The sequence below is a fragment of the Tursiops truncatus genome, chromosome 3 (assembly GCF_011762595.2).
Source record: "Tursiops truncatus isolate mTurTru1 chromosome 3, mTurTru1.mat.Y, whole genome shotgun sequence".
In the NCBI taxonomy this organism is placed as follows: domain Eukaryota; kingdom Metazoa; phylum Chordata; class Mammalia; order Artiodactyla; family Delphinidae; genus Tursiops; species Tursiops truncatus.
Window position 1 is genome coordinate 76,769,547 of NC_047036.1, and position 22,092 is coordinate 76,791,638.

Genomic DNA, 22,092 nt, shown 5'->3' on the forward strand with positions numbered 1-22,092 from the left:
AAAGCAGAAACTAACACACCATTGTAAAGCAATTATACTGCAATAAACATATCAAAAAAAAAAAAAACCCATGCACCCCAATGTTCATTGCAGCACTATTTACAATAGCCAGGTCATGGAAGCAACCTAAATGCCCATCCACAGACGAATGGATAAAGAAGGTGTGGTACATATATACAATGGAATACTACTCAGACATAAAAAGGAACGAAATTGGGTCATTTGTTGAGACGTTGATGGATCTAGAGACTGTGATACAGAATGAAGTAAGTTAGAAAGGGAAAAACATCGTATATTAACATATATATGTGGAACCTAGAAAAATGGTACAGATGAACCGGTTTGCAGAGTAGAAACTGAGACACAGATGTAGAGATTAAACGTATGTACACCAAGGGGGGAAAACTGAGGGGGGCTGGGGGGTGGGGATGGTGGTGTGATGAATTGGGTGATTGGGATTGACATGTATACACTGATGTGTATAAAATTGATGACTAATAAGAACCTGCTGTATAAAAAAATAAAAAAAATTTTTAAAAATCAACATTTCTAAAACTGATCGGGGAGGCAGTAAAGAGTTACATATGGCTGCTAGTCAAGAAAGTATTCATACAAGAGAAGAAAAAAGAACTACAAACAATAAATGCTGGAGAGGGTGTGGAGAAAAGGGAACCCTCTTGCACTGTTGGTGGGGATGTAAACTGATACAGCCACTATGGAGAACAGTATGGAGGTTCCTTATAAAACTAAAAATAGAACTATTGTAGGACCCAGCAATCCCATTACTGGGCATATACCCTAAGAAAACCATAATTCAAAAAGAGTCATGTACCACAATGTTCACTGCAGCTCTATTTACAATAGCCAGGACAAGGAAGCAACCTAAGTGTCCATCAACAGATGAATGGCTAAAGAAGATGTGGCACATATATACAATGGAATATTATTCAGCCATAAAAAGAAATGAACTTGAGTTTTTAAAGTGAGGTAGATGGACTTACAGACTGTTATACAGAGTGAAGCAAGTCAGAAAGAGAAAAACAAATACCGTATGCTAACACATATATATGGAATCTAAAAAAAAAAAATGCTTCTGAAGAACCTAGGGGTGGGACAAGAATAAAGATGCAGACGTAGGGAATGGACTTGAGGACACAGGGAGGGGGAAGGGTAAACTGGGACGAAGTGGGAGAGTGGCATGGACATATATATACTACCAAATGTAAAATAGATAGGTAGTGGGAAGCAGCCACATAGCACAGGGAGATCAGCTCGGTGCTTTGTGTCCACCTAGAGCGGTGGGATAGGGAGGGTAGGAGGGAGACTCAAGAGGGAGGAGATATGGGGATATATGTATATGTATAGCTGATTCACTTTGTTATACAGCAGCAACTAACACACCATTGTAAAGCAATTATACTCCAATAAATATGTTAATAAGTAAATAAAGCAAATGAGAGAATGCAAAAAAGAATCCACCTGGCAAGGCAGGGGACACGGGTTTGCCCTGGTTCGGGAAGATCCCACATGCTGCTGAGCAACTAAGCCCGTGTGCCACAACTACTTAGCCTGCACTCTAGAGCCTGCAAGCCACAACTACTGAGCCCGCGTGCCTAGAGCCCATGCTCTGCAACAAGAGAAGCCACGGCAATAACAAGCCCGTTCACTGCAACGAAGAGTTGCCCCCGCTGGCACAACTAGAGACAGCCCGTGCGCAGCAACGAAGACACAACACAGCTAAAAAACAAATAAATAAAATTTAAAAATAAATTAATAAAATAAAATAAAACTCAGCACCTTTATTCTACACAGTTTACCTTCAGCCTAATAGCATAACTTCTCCGTAGCTCAAAATCTCTTGATTCAATTTTCATCCTTCCCCAGTATAAAAAAGAAGAAAAATCTCGGTTTTTTCCCAATCAACAGGGCTGCTCTCAGCTAGGCTGGCCCCAGCAGCGGCCTGGTGCTCACTGCACTGAGGGCTGTCCTCACCTTGGCCAGCTCTCCGGGAAGTGCAGGTTCCGATGAGGCTGCTGTGCTCCCGGTGCACCTCAAGCACGGGCAAGTGGGCAGGTTGGCAGGCGGAGGCCACCAACTCACACTGGCGTTCAGCCACTACTGCTGCATCTCCCCGGGGCCCTCGCTGGCCTCGGGGTTTCAGCCTTCGCCTCCACCGCAGCCTCTCTCACCCATCTGCAAATGGGCACACTCACCCCTGACTACTACCACTTATCTGTGACGGAGAACTTTGGGCCTGTTCTCATAGGCCCCGCGGCACGTGCCCTGTGACGTCAACGCGTCACACACAGGGCGTAGCAAAGCCAGGCATAGGGTGAGGAAGCCGGGGATAGATTTCAGGCGCCGGACCCCGGAGGTTCGTGAATCGCTGGCCTCGGTGTTGCCGTACTCTGCGCCTGTCCAAACGTACCCCCAGGGCCGGTTATGGCGCAGGCACCGATCGGTTGTCTTGGCTTCTCCTCCACTTCACCCCTCCCCGAACTTTGCATGCCCTTGGAGACTGAAATGCCAACCCAGAGAACTGCACTTCTGCCTAAAATCAGAGACACTTAGGCCCCAGGGGTTTGGAACTGCCTGTGGAGAAGAGCAAATGGTGCTGACTGCGGTTGATTCATTTGCGATGAAAACGCGGGCTCTAGTGATAGGGGTCCTGCCATACATCATTTTGAAGAAAATGGATGATAGTTTTAGGGAGAAAGCCCCAGAATAGTATCAGCAGAAAGATTTAAATCCAAGACTTAACACTAATTTTTGTCAACCCAATAACCTTTATTTTTCAGAGGTTTCTTCACCCTCAATCCACTCCCTAACCTAAAGTATCAAGTTTTTGTTAAATTACACCAGTAATAATTTTGGAAAAGTCATTAAAAAAAAATGTAGTATGATGTGATGTGAATAAGGGACCCCAGGATTATAAGTCAAGAGACCCTGGGATACTAGTGTCAGGCTTGATCTGACTACCTGTAGGAACTACCAGTCACTTAATCCCTCAGCTCAAACTTATTAATCAGTAAAGTGAGGGAGCTGAAATAGAGGTCTTCAAAATTTTGAGTGTCTGACCTTAGCAACTCTGATACATTATCACAGATAATGACTACATGTTTTTGTAGCTGTAATTTCCCCAGAATGAAAACCAAAAATTAGGGCACAGTGCAGGGAAAATAAGGACGTACCTATAAAATATTGGCAAGAAAAAAAAAAAAACAATTCTCAGTCAAAGCAAAATCTCTAAAGTTTAGTTCATTAAACCATACGGTTTTAAAAATATAAAAACGAATACATTTCGAAACCGGCCATTCTTGGTTTGTATACAGAAAGCAGGCTCTTGCTAAAATTCTTCAATGCTTAAAGTAGAAAACAGGAAGAAGACAGATATTTAGATCTCTCTGTTCCTTAGATCTTGCAACTTTCTTTTGTTACTAGCCAAAGTTTTCTCTTCCCTTTACTTTCTCAGCTTTCTTACTTCCTCTTTAGATTAATCCTTTGCATTCTGGCCCTGTGGGGGATTTTCTTTATAAAGTCTCCTCACCACCTCTAAGCCTTTTCTCAGTCTTCACCCTTTTCAAGCTTTATACTAGCTGATGCTGTTGATCGCCCATAATTCCTAAGATAGCCTTTTTCCTTCATGAGGTAATTTCCTATTTTATTTACCTGGATATTCTCTGTGTCTTCTCTCCCTTCTTCCTCTCCCTTTTTCTCCATACTCCAAAGTCTCCTACTTTATCCTTTTTTCATTAAACTCTTTTCCATGGCAATCACATCTGAACATTGGCTTAAATTACTATTTCTTGGTAGAAACTTCACAAATCCCTAACTCTGATACTATTCTCTGTTCAGAGTTTTCAAAATACCTACTGAACAAAATAATAATAAAATCACCAATTATTGAATGCTGACAAATCTAAGCACTTAACATATTGAATAAATATTATTAAATTTTCAAAAATGAAGTATTCACAGATATGTGATTAATATACAGTATATTGAGTACTTTTTAGTCTTATCACACCCCGTGTGTAGATACATGTGACAAAGGCTACTATATTTCAATATGCATTTGTGTATCTTGTAATGCTATTATAAATACTATTGTTTGGGGGAAAAGAGTTTATAGCTATGCATAATAATAAAAATAAGACATGTATCATCAACTCCTGAATAATGCCCTGAATCTTTACCACGTGGGAAGCCAATGTTTGTACTACTAGAACAGTAGTAACACACACCTGTTTACACTCTAACAAATTATTAAAAACCTGTTTACACTCTTACAAATTATTGAAGACCCCAGATAGCTTTTGTTTATGTGAGTTGTACCTACTGATAATACTTTACTAGAAATTAATACTGATACGTTTATAAAATATTTATTAATTCATATGGTAGGCAGCCTCTAAGATGGCCCACAATGATCCCTACCTCCTGATAGTCATGCCCTTGTGAAAAGTCATGCCCTTGTGAAATCCCCTCCCTTTGCTTTGCAGCCTGGATTTATTGACTCCTTTCAAAACACAGAGTTCAGCTGAAATGATGGGATGTCACTTCCAGGATTAGGTTACAAAAGGACTGTGGCTTCTGCCTTGCTTGTTCTCTCTCTCTCTCTCTCTTTCTCTCAATCTCTCTGAGGGAAGCCAGCTGCCATGTTGTAAGTTGTCCTATGAAGAGATCCATGTGGCAAGGAATTGATATCTTTGGCCAACAGCAGTGAGGAACTGGGTTCTGTCAATAGCTACATAGGCGAGCTGAGAAGATCCCCCTCTCAGTCAAGCCTTAAGATTACTGCAGCCCTGCTGACATCCTGATTATAGCTTTGTGAGAGACCCTAAGCCAGAGGTACCCAACTAAGCCACACCTGGATTCCTGACCCAAGATATGCTGAGATAATATTTATTGTTTTAAGCTGCTAAATTTGGGGGCAATTTGTTACACAGCAACATATAACTAATACAATTCATCTTAAAATAACAATAATAACATATTCTATGAAAAATAACTATTTCCCAAAAAGAAAAATGTAGTGACATGAGTGGTATTGTTTTCAATGTTTGCAAATCTCCCTAATGTCTAGTTTCATAGAAGACATCTGATTTCTCATATCTGCTTCTGAATTTAACCTGTTGCAGTACATTGTTTTGGTTGACATACATGAAGAAAACCCAGCCTTACCCAGACATGTAGTTGTGGAGGGAGTATTTTAATAGTCTTTCCTGATAACTGTGGATATTCTTCTTTAGTCTTATACCAGCATTCAGCAAGTGATAATTTCCTAAAGGTGAGTTTCAATGTAGAAACCATATACTCTTGTTACATTAAAATTTATTGGTCTGTCTTGCACTTTGAATCAATCATTTACTAATGCATGACTTTGTAACATCATGTATTGATCATTTTAGTAATATTGGTTCTCTGAGTTATGCAAATCTTCCATTGATACGTTGCATTAGTTTCATTATACAACAACCTCCCTGCCTCCCACTAAAAAAAGAAAAAAAATCTTTGTTAATATCACCACCATTCTTACCAGAAAAGGCTTTAAGTTTGGGGCGCTTGTTGTATTAGTTATCTACTGTTGCAGAGCAAATTATCCCAAGTTAGCAACTTAAAACAACAAACTTTTATTATTTCACAGTTTCAGTGGGTCAGGAATCTAGGAGTGGCATAGCTGGGTGGTTTGCCTCCAAGTCTTTCAAGAGGTTGCAGTCAAGCTGTTGGCTGGGCTGCAGTCATTTGAAAGTGCAACTGAGAGACAATCTACTTACAAACTCATTCAACATGCTGCTTGGCAGGCTTCAGAAGATCTACTTCCAAGTTCATTCACATGGTTACTTGCAAGCCTCAGTTCCTTGCCATGTGGGCCTTTCCATGGTCTGCTTGAGTCTCCTTATGACAGGGCAGCTGGCTTCCCTTTCCCAGGGATAAAAGACACACATACACACACACACACACACACACACACACGGAGAGAGAGAGAGAATAAGAGAGCCAACCCAAGACAGAAGTCACAGTCATTTCATAAACTAGTGTCAATATGATAGCTCATCATTTCAGCCATGTTCTGTTCACTAGAAATGGTCCAGGCCAAACTCAACGGGAGGGAAGCTAAGCTCCACCTCTTGAGGGGAGCTGGATCAAAGAATGTGGAGACATAGCTACAAAACCACCACAAGTTGTCAAACTCATGATGCCGGATGCAAGTTCCTCCCAAATTATAATTTTTCCTTTAAAGCTCAAGCTTATCATTGGCAACAAACACTGTCAGTTGTTTTTCTCGAAATGACAGGCTTCTTTCATTTTTGAGAAAATATCTTGCCAAACACTCAACTCTATATAACCATAGTTTTTCTGTCAGTCATTCTTTCAAGTGAAAATGATCTTCTGTGAGAAAGCAGCAACTTTAGCTCACGACTCCAGCAAGTATACTATTGCTTTTCCTTGGGGCAATCATACATTTCAGTATGCACAGAAAAGCTTTATGCATACTTCCTATTAAATCACACGAAATATTAAAATGATGTATACTCAAGGGTAAATATTTAATAAAATGAATCATTTTTATTGCTTCATCTTAGGTAAAACTGACTTTTGGGGGGTACAGACTAGACTACTCAGAACTTCTGACTAGGAAAATCATTGTAGGAGCAGGTAAATCAAGAAAAGCTTCAAGGAGAAAGGTGTATATTGACATTGGGTGGGAGCTACTTTAAGACTGGCAGCGGGGAAGAAAGGTGGGAGAGGAAAATAAGCAAAACAGTGGGACTGGAATGAGATGAGCATGTTATGTTCAAGAACGAAGGGAAAGAAGGCTAATTTGGGAGCAAGCTGTGGACTTGATACAGGCACCTGTGAAGGGAAACAGCCTGATAGCCTCATAAAATAGACCCCACCTGAAGTGGCAGTGTGAGAGGAGGACTATTGGAAGTCCAAGGGCTGCTCAGGATTGTTAACTACCGGGAAATGCAGCGGGAGGGTCCCAGCAGGCTTCCATGAGACACAGAATCACCTTTGACTATTCTATTTCCCACTCCTGAGGGCACCAATGCTAGTCAAAACCATACAGTTAAATAAGAGCTTTTCCCCATCTTATCTTTTCTCCTTCCCTCTTGCATCTTGGAAAGGGCCAAAACCAGCAACCGATGAGAGAAAAGGGGTACTGAGAAGAGGAAGCGCAGCTTACCACAGCTGCCTCCTTCCTCCACTGTCGATTTCCAAGCCTGGCTCAAAACAGGTACGAAAGGGAAGAAGTTTTAAATGGAATGAGATTAGAGTTTGGATTCTTATCCTGGACCGGACTCTAATTACTAAAAAGAGACTATTATTACCTGAGAGCAAACACAAAACTAAAAATCTACCTGAGAATTCAAGGGAGTAGAGGTGGAGCACAGTGAGCTGGCACAAATTGACAGGGCAAGTTTGAAGGACAGTGGACAAAAAGATAGTTGCTTTCAGCTTGCACCCTACTAAGTTCACCTCCTGTAACGAAGTGGTTACAATAACTATTTATTGAGTACTTATTTTTGCAGGCTGAGGTTCTGCTGGCCATGTTTCAATGAATGGCCAAGATGTATTTATGTTTAGGAGAATGGTGTTTTTAGAGTGATTAGAACCAGGCTACCCAGAGTTCACATCCTAGCTCTGCTACTTAAAAAATGTGACATTGTTAATCTCTTGAACTCTCAGTTTCTTCATCTATAAAATGAAAATAAGTAATGCCTACCTCACAGGGTTGTGGTGAAGAGTGAAGGAGATAATATAGGTGCCATAACACAGTGCCTGGTACATAGTGAGCCCTCAATAAATGGTAGCAATGATTATGATCTTTTCTTTTAATTGGAGTATAGCTGTTTTACAACGTTGTGTTAGTTTCTACTGTACAGCAAAGTGAAGTAGAGTTCCCTGTGCTACACAGCAGGCTCTTGTTAGTTATCTATTTTATACATATTAGTGTATATATGTCAATCCCTATCTCCTGTTGACCTTTGAGCATTTGGATCCAGCCCGACCTGAAACAAACTCTACTCCCGGACTTTTCAGTTAAGTGAGCCAAAAAAATTCCTCCCTTTTCGGCTATGTGTATAGTGATCTACTACTGTGTAACGTTACCCCCAAACTTTGCGGCTTTAAACAACAACATTTAGTATCACAGTGTCTGTGGGTGAGGAATCTAGGGGTGGCATCTCTGGGTCCCCTGGCTCACAGTCCCTCATGAGATTACATAAAGATGTGAGCTTAGGCTGCTTCAGCTCAAAGCTTGATTGAGAAAGGATCTCCTTCCAAGCTCACTTCTTGTAGCAGACTTCAGTTCCTGATGGGCTGTTGGATTGAGATCCTCAGTTCTTTGCTCTCTGTTGGTCAAAGGTGGCCCTCAGTTCCTTGCCATGTGGGCCTCTCCATAGGGTAGCTCACAATGTGACAGGTGGCTTCCACCAGAGCAAGCAACACAGAAGCCAGAGTCTTTTATCACTAATTTTTTTTTAAACATCTTTATTAGAGTATAATTGCTTTATAGTGGTGTGTTAGTTTCTGCTTTATAACAAAGTGAATCGATCATCATGATCTTAGTCAGTGTAGTGACCAAAAATATTATTTTAGAAAAATTTACCAGCTATTAGCATATGAGATAGATTGAAAGTGAGTCAAGATTAGAATCCGGGAGAAAAATTAGGAACATTGTATAATAAAATGAGGCTAGAGTGGTAAACATAGGGATGAAAAAGAGGTGAATAGACAAATATAAGGGATATTTGAGAGGAAAATGAATGTAAGAAGTACCTGCTTAGATATAATATGGTAAATAAAGGAGAAGGAAGAGTCAAAAGCAGCTTAAATTTTTAAAGCTTGGTTAGATGGGAGAATAATAGAAATGGAAGCAATAGAGCCATGGCACAATGAGCATGATTAGGTGAGTAAGAGTGGTGGGAAGAAAATATTTGTTTTGTTACATTTCAAATTTAGGTGACAGTGGGACTTCCAAGTGCAAATATCCTATAGGTATTTGGAAAGTCATTTATTTATTTATTCATCTGTCTTGAGAGGCTACTTAGATTCAGACACCATGCTAGGCTCTAAGGAGAACAACCTGGTAAAGAGTTGGAGTTTAAATGGGACATCTGGGCCAGACAGACAGACTTGGGGGCCTTTATCATAAAGCTGTTCCCTGAAACCATGAGTATTAGTCAATTTTCTAATGGAGTGTGTCAAGAGGAGATAATTTCTGGGTATATTCACAGTTAAGGAGACACAAGAAATGGCCTCTGGGTGAGAAATAATCAGGATCACATGTTGTAATTATTTTTATATTAAATTTTAACCATCTACAGTTTATATTTAATTATGACCAAAAAAAAGGAGTTCTATAGTAGCTGTTCATATTTTTTAAACGCTTTATCTTGGAGTAATCATAGATTCACAGGAATTTGCAAAAATAGTAGAAAGGTTCCATTTGCCCTTCACCCAGTTTCCCCTAATGACTACGTCTTACATAGCTATAGTACAATATGAAAACCAGTAAAGTGGAGTCAGTATAATCCACTGACTTTATTCAGATCTCACCAGGTTTACATGCACTCATTTGTGTGTCTATATGTGTATAATTCTATGCCATGTTATTACACCATGTATGGATTCATGTCGTATTTCATCAATTGTTAAAATTTTTTTTTTCCTCATTCCAGTTACTTACGTAACTTGAAGAATCCACACCACAGAAATTTTTTTAAAGCATTTTTTGGTAGTTTACTGATATTCCCTAATGTCCAAACAGCCAAGGATAGCAAAGATCATAAAGATTTTTAAAACATTTAATTAGCAAGGAACTTGTAAATGTTTCACACTGTTGAATATATTGAACCAGATTCTTCTGAGACCTTTAGCCAGTCACTCACTGTTCCCCAAGTTCTTTATCAGTAAAATGTGAGTTATGATTTCTGAAGTCCTTTATAACCCTGCAGTTCTACAATTTTAAAATTCTAAGATCACTTGTTCTCATGACATAAAGCAGAAACTTGTGATTACTGCATTAATTCTTTTGAGTCAGGGTCAGTCTCATACCTTATCAGACAGGTGACCAGTGGGGCAGTTCATCGTTGTCTTATTGTAAATAAGACCCTATTAGCTTGAAAGATTTTACATAGCTTCCACATGTGGCTGATGCCTCAGAAGGGCTTGCATATATTAGGTAATGGGAGAATAAACTAATAATTGTTCAAAAACATATTTTTGAATAAAAATATTTGTTACCTGCTTATTTTTAATAATAATTTAACTAAAACATCATCAAAATTTGTGATACTCTGACCTGGGCCAGACAAGTGGGAGGCCTCCTCTGTTTAGGAAGACAATAGTATTAGACCAACTACCAAGAAAATTAATATTTGTAAACTGGATCCCCTTTATCCCTCCCAAAAAGATCTGAAATTGATTTCACAAAAATAGTAAAAGATTTTGTGCTTAGACAAAAGTGTTAGTAGAAGATCCATGTAAGGAAGCTCAGGGTTAAAGTAAATATTTGTAGGCTGAGTAAACACCACTTTGTAAAATTGCCATGAGATATAGACTTTGTACAGTGGTCACATTAGAAAGCTTGACAGACTTCCTATGTTTTACGTATTGGTGGCAAAACACAGCAGTAGTCAAGTTAGATTTCTAATTCAGTAATGTTCTAGGGAAAAAACAGTGAACTAAAGCACTTCATGATGTTACATGGATATAAGACAGTCTCCTACACAGTAGACACACACCACACCAAGCTACACCACACCACACCAAATCACACAGAAACACACACAGAGATACACAGTCTCATGAAAACTTACTTTAGTGTAAGAGAAAGAGTTGGCAGAGATCTGATGGTTTTAATCTCGGAAATAGCTTTCATTATTCTCTAAATTTCTCTTTATTTTTCATTTGAAACCCTTGAATGCAATATTTTTCATGCTTGCCTATTACAAAATGTATAATGATAGCTCTCTGATTGACCCCCTTTTGGGTTTTTGTTTTTGTGCCTAGATCGTCTGTTCCATCTATTTGTTTTGGGTATTAGACTATCTTGGGACATGTGACAGATACATGGCTGTAGCAGCTGGTAGTCTAAGGAAATGGCAAATGGCTTTGGGGAATCAAAACAGATTAATATGGAACAGTTGATAGGAGACAGTAATTTTTTCACTTAATGATTTAGTCACAATGAAAAGTTTTCTGATTCTCAACTTTTTCAGTTTTATAATTATGTACAGAGCTAGTGATTAAAATTTTCTTTAAAAGTCCAATAAATGTCAGCTGGTAATAATGTTTATGAAGTATTACATTGCCCTAATACAGTTTTGTAAAAAGAAAATTAACTGAGTATTTGTGGAGAATCTGCTTTAAGCTAACACTATACATTTATTCGAATGACTATAGACTAGATTGAATTTCACTATACTCTAATAGCTACCCAATTTTTTATGTCATGTAAGAAGGCTTTTCATTTTTTTGTTTGATTTTTGTTTATCTAGAAGCCTTTTCGTTTTAAATGATTTTTATAGCTAATAACTGTCAGGAAGCACACGAATATTAACTGAAATCTCAAACAACACAGGAGTTAGTCAAAACCTATCTCAAGGGTACTATATTTCTAGTGTTTGTCCATGGTTTCTATTCAAACATAAATAATCCAAGGTTTCTATTACTCAGAAACTTTCCCAGATTTTCCTTTTTGATATTCCAGAGGGAGTCATCTATCTCCTTACTTTTCTATTTCTGTAAGGAAAGTAAGGGAGGCACGCAGTGAGAAAGGGATGAAAGACAAAACGTTTCCTACAGTGTTTGGGGTGGGGGGGTCACCGATTCCCAAAGCACAGCAATTTGACCTCTTCCCACCCTCAATGAAAAACAAAAAAAAAACAACATTCCCCAGACCTTCTTTTATTTTTATAAATTTATTTATTTATTTATTGGCTGCGTTGAGTCTTTGTTGCTGCGCGCGGACTTTCTCTAGTTGCGGCGAGGGGGGCTACTGTTCCTTGCAGTGCGTGGGTTTCTCATTGCGGTGGCTTCTCTTGTTGCGGAGCACGGGCTGTAGGCGCGCAGGCTTCAATAGTTGTGGCTCGTGGGCTCTAGAGCGCAGGCTCAGTAGTTATGGCGCACAGGCTTCATTGCTCCGCGGCGTGTGGGATCTTCCCGGACTAGGGCTCGAATCTGTGTCCCCTGCATTGGCAGGTGGATTCTTAGCCACTGCGCCACCAGGGAAGTCCCAGTAACAAATCCTTTGATGATTCATTTGATTCCTTGAGACTAGGAAGTCTTTCGGTATCAAGAGAGGACTCAGTTACTTCCCAGAGGAACTGCACAACAGTTCAGTCTCAGGTAGATCTCAGGCAGATCCTCTGCTTGACATCCAAAAGGTAAATTAGATGTTTCCTTCCCTGGCTCACTCCTTTAATCATTTACATAAATTCTTAAATTCTAACATTTCTTTCAGTAACTAGAAAAGAGGGCAATTTCTCCCCTTCTCAATCTTATCTAAACGGAAACTCTGAGTACATCATCCAAACTTTAAACAATATTTATTTTGTTTGATATATATATTTAAAAATATATATCATATAAAATCTGTAGGTAAAGTATATCTTTATTCTTTTTTTGCTTAATATTTCTGCTTTATATTAAAGAGATAACAAGCTCCTTGCTAATAAGAACAAGACTCATCAAGTTACTTGTATGATACAATGGGGCAATAGAGGGTTTGTTCTTGCCATGTTGACCCTACTGTTTTTGAACTGAGGGTGTTTTCACACAAAAGCATTTTTTAATAAAAATAATATCAGAAACAAACATTAATGAATATTGGAATTTTGTAGTCAGCTAAATTACCATTCAACAATAACAGTGAAATAACTTTTTTTCAGACAAAAATCAGAAGGATTTACCACAGAGAGGGCCTGTTCATTTTATTTTTGAATGACAGCTTAGCTGAAGAATTTTAAAAGAAGAAAATTCTGAAGGAAGGATGGATGTGAGAAGTAATATTAATAAAAGATCTGTTAGCACATGGATAAAACTAAACAAACATTAACCTTTAAAGTAATAATAACAAGGACTAAGTTTAGCAGTTAAAAAACACAAGCTAAAATACTGGACACCAATTACATGTAAGTTGGGGTGGGGTGGGGACATTATACATTAAGTTTACACATTAACTGATAAAGACTTGACATTCACATAATGTTAAATTGTTCTATCCAGGAACGTGTGTGGTGTGTGCTAGATTACATTTTCTAAAGATGCTCTAACAATATCTGCCAACCCACAAGCTCTGCTACAATGTGGCCTTAGCATTCCTCTCATCAAGAGATGGGGGTCTATGTCCTCTTCCCTTTAATCTGTCCTCTTCCTTTTAATTGTCACACATTTGTAAGCAACATAATACAGATGAGGTGACACTGTATGGATTCTAAGACTAGGTTATGAAAGGTGATGCAGTTTCCTCCTTGTTCAGTGAGATACTCACTTCTGTATTCCTGAACCACCATGCAAGAAATCCAACTATCGTAAGGTCTCTAGGTTGTGAGGAAGCCACAAGGGAAGGGCACGTGTAGGCCATCCTGTTGTCCCCCAGCTGAAGTCCCAGTCACTACAAGCATCAACTGCCAGACATGTAAGTGAAGATGCCTCCAGATGATTCCAGCCCCAAATCATCGGACCCACTCAAAGCAGATGCACTACTGCAAGCCATTACAGTCTACCCACCTGAGGCCCCAGACATCATGGAGCAGAGACAAACCATTCCTACTGCGTCCTGTCTGAATCTCTGATCCACAGAAATGGTGAGCATTAGATGGCTGTTTGAAGCCACTATTTTCAGGATAATTTTGTTATCCTAGAAATAGTAACTAGAGGAATAGGGAATGCCTTTCCATTGGTTCAGTTCTTTTATTGTTTTTCCTACTAATGTTTAGTTTTCTTCATATGGATCTCATACATTTCTTGTTAATTGCATTCCAAAACATTTTAGCCTATTTGTTGCTATTATAAGTGGAATATTTTCTTGTATTTTCTAACTAGATGTTGTTTATATATATATGGATTATATGTATTCATTTGTTCCCAACCAACTTACTTGATTTTCTTATTGTTTTAATGATTTTCCTATTGATTCTCTTGGGATTTCCAGGCATACAATCATAACATCTGAAAATGATTTTATTCCTTTTTCCAATTTCTTATGTTTCTATTTTACCTTTATTTTCTATTTGTCTTAGGTAAATTATGTTTTATACATGCTGAGTTTACATAAATTTATTTTTAAGTGGTTAAAGTTATCAGACTTTTCTCTTATGAGTAAGTTTCCTGAGGAACTACCAAGTGAAGATGGCTTGCCAATTGTATATACAGTTCTGATGCTCAGGAGAGAAAACTGGGGTCTGAGAGTTTGAAATTTGAGAATCATCAATGTATAGACAATTGCAGAAGCCATGAGAACAGATGAAAGGGCTCCAGGAGGAAAAGTGTATAGCATGAGAAGAAAGAAAGTCTAGGACAGAACCTTAAGAAATGCCAGTATGTAAAAGATTGGCAGAACAAGGTAACCCTGAGAGTGACCACAGAGAAGTAGGAAAAAACAAGGAGAGTGCTTTGTAACAAAGGAAAAAAGATGGCATTTCAAGAATGGGGAAAACATCTGCAAGGTCTTGAGAAATCTGAGGAGAGTCTTCTGGATTGGGCAATATGGAGGCCATTGGTGACCTTGGAAAAAGCAGTTTGACTGGAATGGTGGGGATGAAAACTAGACTGTAGTGAGTTGAGAAATGAGTAGCACATGAGCAAGAGAGACTTATATGTAAACAACTCTTTGAATAAGTTTGGTTTAATTATTAGAATTAATAATGGGATTTAGCAAAAGTTCCTGAAGGCAAAAATCTATATAAAAAAAAATCAACTGTATTTTTATAGACCAACAACAAACAGGTAAAAGATGAAACAGGGAAAAGTTTCCCTATATAATGAAGTATAAGATATCAAGTATCTAGGAATAAACTTTAAAGAGTCATGTAATACCTCCATGGAGAAAATTATAAAACTAATTGAAAAACGTTAAAGAAGACCTACATAAATGGATAGATATACTATTGTCATAGACTGGAAGACTAAATCCCAAATTGACTTACAGACTTAATGCAATCCCAATTAAAATCTCAACTGATTTTTTTCATGGAACTTGACAATCGGATTCTAAAGATTCTAAAGATAGGACTGCAAAAGGTCAAAACAGCAAGGGACACTTGAAAAAGTAGAATTGGATGTAAGAGCTGTCCTAACACTATGATAATCAAGGCAGCATGGTATCGGCAGGATAGCCAAAAGACCAATGTAAAGCACAGACCCATGCATTTATAGACTCAACATAGGAAATATGTGGCACTGCAGAGCAATAGGGAAAGGATACTCTTTCAATGCATGATGTTTGTTGAACAATTGGATATTCATATGGAGGAAAAGAAAATTGTACATCCACTTTGCATCATATACAAAAGTCATTTCCAAGGTAGATTAAAGACCTACCTGTGAAAGGTGAAATATAAAACTTTTGAAATAATACAGAAAAGAAAATTATGATCTCAGGTTAGGGAGAAGTTTCTTAAACAAGACAGAGAAAGTCCTAACTAAAAAGGAAATACTGATAAAATTGACTTCGTTAAATTGAAGAACTTCAGAAAAATGAAGAAAGTGAGAAGATACAAGAATGAGAAGACACATTTACAACAGATATAGCCAACAAAGGACTATAATCTAGAATACAGAAATTCATATCAAGGGGAAAAGACTACCCAATGTAAAAATGGACAAAAGACTTCAACAGATATCTCAAAAGAATAAATCCAAATGGCCAATAAAATCAACCTTATTATTTGTCAGGGAAATGCCAGTTAAAATCACAATGACTTCCCGCTAGAACCGGCAAAAATTCAAAGGTCTGAAAATAACAAGATGGTTACTTTGGTGAATAAATAGAGTAACAGACTCACTTATGTAGTATAGTGTAAATTGGAGCTACCACTTTGGAAAATTGTCTGGCATTATCTCATAAAATTAAATGTATGCATATTTTATAATATAGTAATCTCAGTCCTATGTATACGCTGTATAAAAAATAGTGTACATAGGTGCATGTACAAAAATGTTCATAAGTATTATTTATGATAGCCAGAAACTGTAATCAACACACATATTCATCAATACTAGAATCGACATATGAGCCATGGTACCTTCATGTACCAGAATTATATACAGCAATGAAAATGAATGACCTGTTGTTACATATAACAGCATGGATGAAACTTCTGTAAATAACACTGACAAGGGAAGCATGACACAACATAATACATACACCATGACTCCACTTATATTAAGTTCAAAAGCAGGCAACTACATTCTCTAAGACTACATACTTGGGTAGTGTTTTGGTATACTCAAGCCAGGTAATTGAGGATTGTTTAATAAAAGGTGTGGGAAGGGTTTAAGAGAAGCTATAGGAAACAGTGCAGTGTTAGGGCTCATAACAGCAGGAGCCATAACGATCCCTAGGCAGGAAGGGGTAAGCAGAGGGAACCCAGAAGGAGAGAGTTGCATGAAGAGGTAAGCCTCACAGGAACTGTGGCCTTTGGTTGGTGTGATGGGTAATTTTATTTGTCAACTTGGTTGGGCCACGGTGCACTGATATTTGGTCAAACTCTTTCTGGATTTGATAAGATTTTTTTTTCTAAATATGAAATTAACACTTAAATCAGGGTTTCAAGTGAAACAGATTACCCTCCATAATATTGGTGGGCCTCATCCAATGGGTTGAAGGCCTTAATAGAACAAAGACTGACTTCCCCAATTAAGAAGGAAGTCTGCTGGCAGACTGCCTTTAGACTTGATCTGTACTCTTCCTCAGGTCTCCAGCCTGCTAGCCTAACTTGCAGATTTTGGATTTACCAAGCATCCACAATTACATGATCCAATTCCTTAAAATAAATCTCTCTCTCTCGTATAAATATATATATATATAAAAGTGTTTTTTATATGTATACACACACACACACACACACACACACACACTCACATATCCTATTTTTTCTATTTCTCTGGCTAACCCCGATGAATAAAACCAGCCTAGTTAGCCCTTGGAGAGACGCCGTAGCACAGCAGCCAGAGGAGGGAAATATCCTGTCTCATTCTTCTCCCTCTGGTCTCCCCATTGACTAAATGAAACTGAAAGCCAGAAAGGAAAAGAAGCCTGTTGATATAGTTCATACAAGTTAGCTTCCTAGTATACAGAGCAGGGTGGAGAAGAGAGAAGAGCAGGCCTTGACAGGCAAAGAGTTAAACTCATAAAGAAAAGCTTGGAAATTATTACCATAAAATTCAGGAAGGTGGTCACCTACAGAGGGGTGAGAAGGTAAGGATACAGAAGGGACCCATGGGTTGGGTGTATTTCCTTGATCAGCAGGGTGGGTCAATGAGTGTTTGTCTTACAATTATTCATTAAACTATACATTTAAGTTTTGTGCTTTTTCTGTATTTCATAATTTAAAAGTTTAAAGAAGAAAACAACATTCAACAATAAGAACTTGTATAATATATGAGTTCTAAGAGTCATAATAATTTTCCAGGTGAGCAAGTTTGTAGCACTTAAGTCTGTCTAAAACACTAGAGAAATTATTATAGACAAGCATACAAGTCCTGACAAGTGAAAGAACTAAATAACTCAGAACTCAAAACTTGTAAAAAGTTCCTTCCAGCCAGAGGGGGAAGAAAGAATAGTAGCTGGAGACTTGGATGTGTTTAAACGCTGATAGTAAAAAACAGTAGAGAGGTAAATGTTGAAGGCACAGAAGAAAGGGGAAATAGATGGAGCGCAGTCCCTCCAGCGTCAAAAGGGGAAGCACACAGCACCACCAGAGGGACTAGCCTTGAATAAGATGAAGGATATTTACTGCACTGTGACTGAAGGAAAAAGAAAAGGATGTATGTGGCTACATATCAATTTGTCAGCTTAGCAGTGGGAAGTTGAGGAGAGTTCCCCATCTGATGCTTCCTTTTTCCTCTGTGACAGAAAACATAAGGGAGGTGAAGGAAGAAAAAGATGCCAAAGTCAGAGATGGCAGACAGTGAGAAGGCTTGGACCACTTTGGAAAACAAGAGCATTAACTAGGTTTGCCAGGCAGTACCGAATGCCTGATTGAAGATGGAGGCCATGAATTTGTAGCACCATTAATGTGCAGAGTTTTGTGGATTTCTACAGTAAAATGTAGCAACCCAGATATGCACAGAAAAATCAGACACCTGGATTGATCCAGGGTTGTTGGGGTTTCGGACTGAAGGACAATAGAACAAGGCATGTGAGGATAAAGACAGGAGATGTACCACGAGACCTCAAATGGATAGGGAAAGAAATGAAGAGAGAAGAGGGCTAGCAGGGAGGGAGAAAGTGGAAGGGTCAACGGTTTGGAGGTTCTTTGCGAGCATGAGCAGGGAGCAACCGAGTGATGGAAAAAAAATCACAGAATGTTGTATGTCCAGGCTGTAGAATGTTGGGATGCATTGTTTAGGTGTGAAGCAGTTGCAGATAGTGAGAACACCTAAGATCTGACCACGGGAAAGGTGGGTTGAAGTGGAGTAGAAGTGAAGGTCACTGAAGATGAAGAGGCTAAGATGTTGAAAAGAGAATTCATGTGGATACTGACATCATGGAGGATCATGGACTTCTTGGGGTGGAGAGACGAACAGGGAACAGTCTACGTGTAAGGGGGTGAGGTAGGGGGGTTGACTGGAAGTTTGCTCAGCAACAGAAGAGAGAGAGGGGAGTATAGTTTCTCTTGGGTCTCAGAGAACAGAAGTTCTTCAGGAGGATGGAGGAGTAATGGTCTGGTTCTCCCTTTCTACTCTGATTGGAATTCCAGAAGGTAAACTGGAAAGTTTTGGCAGAAAGGAAAGTATGGGCAAACCTAGATGATCAGGATAACGTATAGTTGGGCCTGTAATAAGGATATCGGGGAATGGAGCATGTTAGGTTGAACGGGCTATAAAGTTTTCAAGAAGAATTTGCCCTAGAAATGCCCTGATATTGAGTAGTGGGTAGTATTGGTGGCCTAGATGCCAGGTTGGCTCTGGAAGGCTCCAAGTTTTTAGGTCACTCCTTGCTATGAGAATGTAGTAGTAAAACACACATGTGCATTATACACAGTTGTTTGCATACCAGTTCAGCAGGTTATCAGATTCCTTTGAAGTCTTTGTTAAGAACCATATTTAGAAGGTGGATTTGTGAATGTGGCTATTGGATAAACTTTGTTGCTAATTCCATCACGCAGACAGATATTAGCCTCTTCTAAAAGACTGAACCTGCCAATCAGAAGAGAAAACTCGAGAAAACTGATCAAGGCATAAATTGACTTAATGCAGTTTGCTCTGGAAAATAACGTCTCTATAACAATTTAATGCTGCCATAACTCTAATTAAAGTGTTTATATATGCAAAACATCTTTGGGATCAAAATGACCTGTACCTTAAGTGCTTAATAAATGTTTGTTGAACTGAAAAGGTAATACAGGGCTTCCCATGTAGACTTTCCTCAAGGAAAAAGAAGGTAGTCACGTATCCTAGATTTCTAGGCCCTTTGATAGTTAACCTTGTCATTATAAATGAACAAATTGGTATTCTAGTTTCTGCACAGCCCCTTTGTGCATTGGGTTAACACAAGCTTCATCTCTTGAGTATGATCAGCTCTGGACACCTTGACAAAATAAAGTTTCTGACTTGTAAAACCAAGGAATGAGCCCTGGAAAATGTGACTTGACTGAGGCAATGTCATCCTGAGGCTAGCCTGAGCAGCCCAGCTGGCCTCTCCCTGTGACATTTCTGGCATGGTTGTTTAGAACAGTGACTCTATTTAAATCAATTTGACCTCCTGCAATAAAAATCTTTGAGACCATGATGAAGTCATTAGCAAAACACTGTTGTAATCATCATTAATGCGAGACGACTGACTAAATTATTAGAAACCATAGTGAGTTAATAAAATACACTGGCTGAAAATGACTCCTAATTCTAGAGTCCAGCATGGGGAGTTACTAATTGTGTACCATTTGTGACTGTTCATGGGTAGCAACCTAGTAACAGACTGTTCCATTTTAAGGCTACAGCTAATGAGTACTAAAACTCTTGTAACAAAACAAAACAAAGGAAACACTGCTTTTCTTGTCAGTTTTGTATTTTTTGTATTATGTTATACTTCACTGCTTCCTGCATTATGCCAGGGTTGCACATTTCTGAGTTTCATTCTTTTTGTTCATGGAATCATAGATCTTTCCCAGAATTCTGAAGAGTTAGACATAATGACCCGTAAAAACAAGATTTTTTCCTACATGGCAAACGTTCCAATAACAATTACTGATTATCCTACTGTTTCTGTTCACCCACAAAAAGATAGTTTCTAACTAACCAGTTCAACAAAATGTGGTTTCTTTCCAGAAGGAAAGAGTTTTCTTGCCCCTCAGAACTTCATAAATTCTCTTTAAGATTTCATAAATTCTCTTTAAGTCATAAGGTAAACAAGGCCCATCCTTTAATTTTACCTGGTGTCAAGTAGTTTAACTATTATTTTTATATTAAATCAACAATGATACTATGACTTAATGACAAAACTTGAGAAGAGAAAAAAAAAAATCTGGGCTTGTGGTGGGGAACTTATGCTGTTACCTGGGTGGCAGGTTAGAGATGGGAATGTTAGGGGCTTTGCTCAAGTACCTCTCAGTTGGGGGATATTCAGTGGAAAATTTGAGAGGCTGTGCTTGCCACTGGGATTAGTTCAGAAGTGCCTTTGCTTTTAGTTTTCCCTATTTATCGCTTCATGGAGGAAGGTCTGAATGCCGTTTAATGTAGACTGAATTGCCTGGTCTCACCCTAGTCCTAACTCCAGAAGGAGCTTGTAACTAGTACTAGAACATCTTGAGGAAGGACATGGAACAAGCCCCTTCATTAGCAGAAACTGTATTGGCCCTGTAGGAGTAGGGCAGTTATTGGGTGAAAAGGGGTTGGATCTGGCTACAGAGGGGGTGGGGGTCAGGGGGGGAGGAGAAACTGTAATATCGTTGGAGAGATGATAATAATCACACAAGTCCAGACATTTTAGTTTGAAGGTGAGAGGAGACAGTACCCACCAAAAATAGTTCTCAAGTCCCAGATTTAGATTTTTAAAATTGAATGGGCTCTAGAAAGGAGTGTAGAGAGCAATGTCAGTAAAAATGTGCCCCAGGGGATCTCTAGAGAAAGTGAGAAGCAGGAAAAAGGGAAGACAAAACAACATCCTTCAGATAAGCTAGATGAGCTGTTAGAACACCAGAAGGACTATTCCCCAAGGATACAAGCTGCCAACGTAATATTTAATGGTATCAGTAGGGCTTTCCTCAGAAAAAAAGATCGCTAAGGGCTTCCCTGGTGGCGCAGTGGTTGGGAGTCTGCCTGCCCATGAAGGGGACACGGGTTCGTGCCCCAGTCTGGGAGGATCCCACGTGCCGCGGAGCGGCTGGGCCCGTGAGCCATGGCCGCTGGGCCTGCGCGTCCGGAGCCTGAGCTCTGCGGCGGGAGGGGCCGCAGCAGTGAGAGGCCCGCGTACCGAAAAAAAAAAAAAAGATTGCTAAGAAAATGTCAATTGTTGTTCACTGTAAAAAGAGTTTAACTGCAGACAGGATTAAAGACTCAGAAGTGAAAAGTAAAAAGCAAGTCTAGAAAAATAGAATCAGCAGTATTGTCTGAGGGCAGAAGTCACATTACGCAGCTAGTGATAGCTGTTGAATGAAAAAGGAGAACATTTGAAAGCATGCTTGTGAAATGCTCCAGTTGGGGTAATGCCCAATGGATGGCCATGGCAGAGATGCATGTACCTGAACAAGTAAAAGGAGTACAAGAGATGGGGAAGACTTGAAAGGGATTTGCTGTTGGAAATTGCATAACTTTTATTACAGTTAAAACTAGAGCCAGATGATAACAATCTATTTTTTAATGTATTCGAATTCTTCCAAAAGGAGGTCTATCAGCAAAGTATTATACCATTTAAAT

General features: G+C 39.0%; 1 protein-coding gene across 8 annotated transcripts in view; it reads right to left on the reverse strand.

Moving 5' to 3' along the window:
• The window catches only part of SPATA9 (spermatogenesis associated 9), a 73,156-nt gene that overhangs the window by 42,521 nt on the left and 8,543 nt on the right, over positions 1–22,092 (reverse strand). Inside the window, exon 1 of one of the 8 annotated variants that reach the window (XM_073802332.1) lies at positions 1,993–2,584. The exons of the other annotated variants lie outside the window; for them this stretch is intronic. The gene's annotated coding sequence lies outside the window, so the exon portion shown is untranslated. Of the gene's footprint in view, positions 1–1,992; positions 2,585–22,092 lie in introns of those variants that run through there. 8 annotated transcript variants of the gene reach the window in all.